Genomic DNA, 3,391 nt, shown 5'->3' with positions numbered 1-3,391 from the left:
AAGGACAACCCAAAGGCTAGAGTAGACCTGGCAACGTTGTGCGATAGACCAAATCAAGAGATGCAACCTCCTAGTCGTGGCAAGACCTGGAGAAGGCCTAAGGCTGATTTCGTCTTGAAAAAGGACCAAAGGAGGGAAGTACTTGAATGGATCAAGAAGCTAATGTTCCCTGATGGGTATGCAGTGAATCTAAAGAGGGGAGTTAACTTAGGCACTCTGCGAGTCAACTGGATGAAGAGTCATGACTACCACATATGGATTGAGCGGCTTCTTCCGGCGATGGTTCGAGGCTATGTCCTAGAGCATGTCTGGCAAGTGCTGGCAGAGTTGAGCTACTTATTCCACCAGCTTTGTGCCAAGGAGCTCTCTCGGACCGTCATTGATGACTTGGAAAAAGCGGCACCCGTGTTGCTCTGTAAGCATTTGATTGTGCACCTCCCGTATGAGGCACGGATGGGGGGGCCCGTGCAGAACCGTTGGTGCTATCCAATCGAGAGATGTCTGAAGACTCTTCGCAAAAAATGTAGAAATAAAGCCAGAATTGAGGCTTCCATTGTAGAGGCATACATTCTAGAGGAGGTGTCGAACTTCACAGAGAAATACTACACTAAGAAACTTCCTAACGTTCATAATCCACCCCCTCGTTACAATGCTGGCGAAAATGAATTGAACCTCAGCCTTTTCCAAGGGCAACTTGGAAGCGCAAGTGCATCGACCACTAAGCAATTGAAAAATGAAGAGTGGCGCAGTATCATGCTATATGTGTTGACCAACCTTGTCGAGGTGCAACCGTTCATTCGGTAAGTTCTAAACGAACTTGTTTCATTTCGCCGTATGTCCTTGTTTCGTCGTCCAACCCCCTTGTTTATCATTGGTACAGGGAATTTCTTCGTCAATCCTGGCATGGATCAAGGCAACCTACCCCGCAAGAAAATGATACCCTTCTTTCACGGGGTGCGGGACCAGGGAGCCCTGATTTCATTTGTTGGTTCAAACAGAAAGCCCAAACTGATGCGCCTATAAGTGATGAGTTAAGACAGGTTGCAAATGGCTGTGCCGTTAGGGTCAAGTCATTTACCGGTTATGACGTGAATGGATATCGTTTTCACACAGCAAGCTACGAGCAGAGTCGGCCCAATCGACAAACCACAAACAGCGGAGTTGTTACGCCCGGCACTGATGGACTCGACTATTATGGAAGAATTGAAGAAATCTACGAACTATCATTTTATGGTTCCAAACCTCTTACTCCTGTCATATTCAAATGCGACTGGTTTCATCCTGGTGTAACGAGACGGACCCCTAAGCTTCATTACGAATTTCCTACAAGGGCTTGGGCAACGTATGGGCTTGTCTCTGCCACCTGGGCTGTTGGTTCCACCTCCGCCTCCGCGTCCTGCAGCTGCAGCTACTCCTGTGAGTATCAAAGTTTTTTACTTTCACTTGTGCTTTGCTTGTATGGCCTCTATCGTCCTAGATTAGCTATCAAAATAATCTTGTCTCACATGCAATCTTTTCTCCTTTGTGCAGTCTCCATCTGACGGTGGTTCGAATAATCCACCTCATGCACCTACGAATGATGCATCTGGGCCTTCACCACAGTCGCAGTGGCCGAGATGAGTGCATGTTGTATTTTTTACATTTGTTGTTCACTTGGTGATGGACTTGTGATGCACTTGTGGACTTTGATGGACTTGTAAACTTATTTGGATGGACTTGAGCACTTATTATTAATATTATGATGGATGTGATATGGGCGGATGGATGTGTGGATAGATGAGATATATGTGATGGATGAGATATATGCGATGGATGAGATATATATGTGATATGTTTGTATGAATGTATTTGTCATGATGGAATGCAAAAAAAAATTGCCGTTTTGGGTCACTTTGCCGAGTGTTGCACTCGGCAAAGGGCCCCTTTGCCGAGCGCAATGGTCACAACACTCGGCAAAGCTGGCAAAATGGCGACCAGAAAACAGATTTTCCAGCTTTGCCGAGTGCTGTGACTATAACACTCGGCAAAGAAATTTAAAAAAAAAATTAAACTTTGCCGAGTGCCCGCCGTGTTGGCACTCGGCAAAGAGTTTTAAAAAAAATAAAAAAATCTTTGCCGAGTGCCTAGAGTGGTGGCACTCGGCAAAGAAAATTTTCAAAAAAAATAAAAGCTCTTTGCCGAGTGCCTTCCGGGTGGGCGCTCGGCAAAGAATTTTTTTAAAAAAATAAAAAATCTTTGCCGAGTGCCTGGAGGTTTGGCACTCGGCAAAGAAAATTTTCAAAAAAAAAATAAAAGCTCTTTGCCGAGTGCCTTCCGGGTTGGCGCTTGGCAAAGATTTTTTTAAAAAAAATAAAAAATCTTTGCCGAGTGCATGGAGGGTTGGCACTCGGCAAAGAAAATTTTCAAAAAAAAATAAAAGCTCTTTACCGAGTGCCTCACGGGTTGGCACTCGGCAAAGAAATTTTTAAAAAAATTTTAAAAAAATCTTTGCCGAGTGCCTGCAGGGTTGACACTCGGCAAAGTGACCGTCAACGGGACCGGCGCCGTGACGGTCGCTTTTCTTTGCCGAGTGCTTCCGGGGCACTCGGTAAGGCCTTTGCCGAGTGCCCGATAAAATACACTCGGCAAAGAGTGCTTTGCCGATCAATTTTTTGCCGTGTGTGCTTTGTCGAGTGCCGCACTCGGCAAAGGCTTTGCCGAGTGCAATATAGCCTTTGCCGAGTGCCTCAAAGAACCTGAATCCAGTTGTGTTTGACACGCCTCGGTAAACGTTACAACCAGGACTAACGGGTGGAATTAGTCCTAGTTTGTATTATAAATCAAGACTAAAGGTCCAGCCTTTCCTTTAGTCGCGGTTGCAATTTTGAAACCGGGACTAAATATTTTTGGCCATAGATGAAAGGCTGTTTCTCTACTAGTGTAACAATTGAGTGTTTCTTATTAGATTATAACACCCGAATTTGTTTTCGTTCACAATCGAGTATTATTTGGTGGCATGCAACATTCGGGTGGGGAAGAAGATAAGAGAGGGGGAGGTTGATGTCAGATCTGAGGGGCAAAAAATTAAAAATGAGTATTGGCTCCGACAGATAGATTGTATTTTCATATTTTGATCATTTAATGAATTATTTATGTTTTTTTATAAAATAAGAAAACTCTTTATTATTTTAGAAAATACGAAACCATCTTAAAAACTAGTTAGCTGGCCAAATTTGGGTGCGAAACGCACCTGTTTGGAGGCCTCGGTCCGTTTTTTTAGCAGAATTGACCGAGAATCTATTCCAACAAGGCTCATGTCCGACCTCAGAATCCACTGATGCAGTTAAGTGGCCGAGAGTGTGTTATGGGATGGGTTTACGTACAACCACCACTACCCGAAATAGTAGTTTTG

The sequence above is a fragment of the Miscanthus floridulus genome, unplaced genomic scaffold, assembly GCF_019320115.1.
Source record: "Miscanthus floridulus cultivar M001 unplaced genomic scaffold, ASM1932011v1 fs_241_1_2, whole genome shotgun sequence".
In the NCBI taxonomy this organism is placed as follows: domain Eukaryota; kingdom Viridiplantae; phylum Streptophyta; class Magnoliopsida; order Poales; family Poaceae; genus Miscanthus; species Miscanthus floridulus.
The sequence above is the reverse complement of the archived record's forward strand: the minus strand, read 5'-3'. Positions refer to the sequence as shown.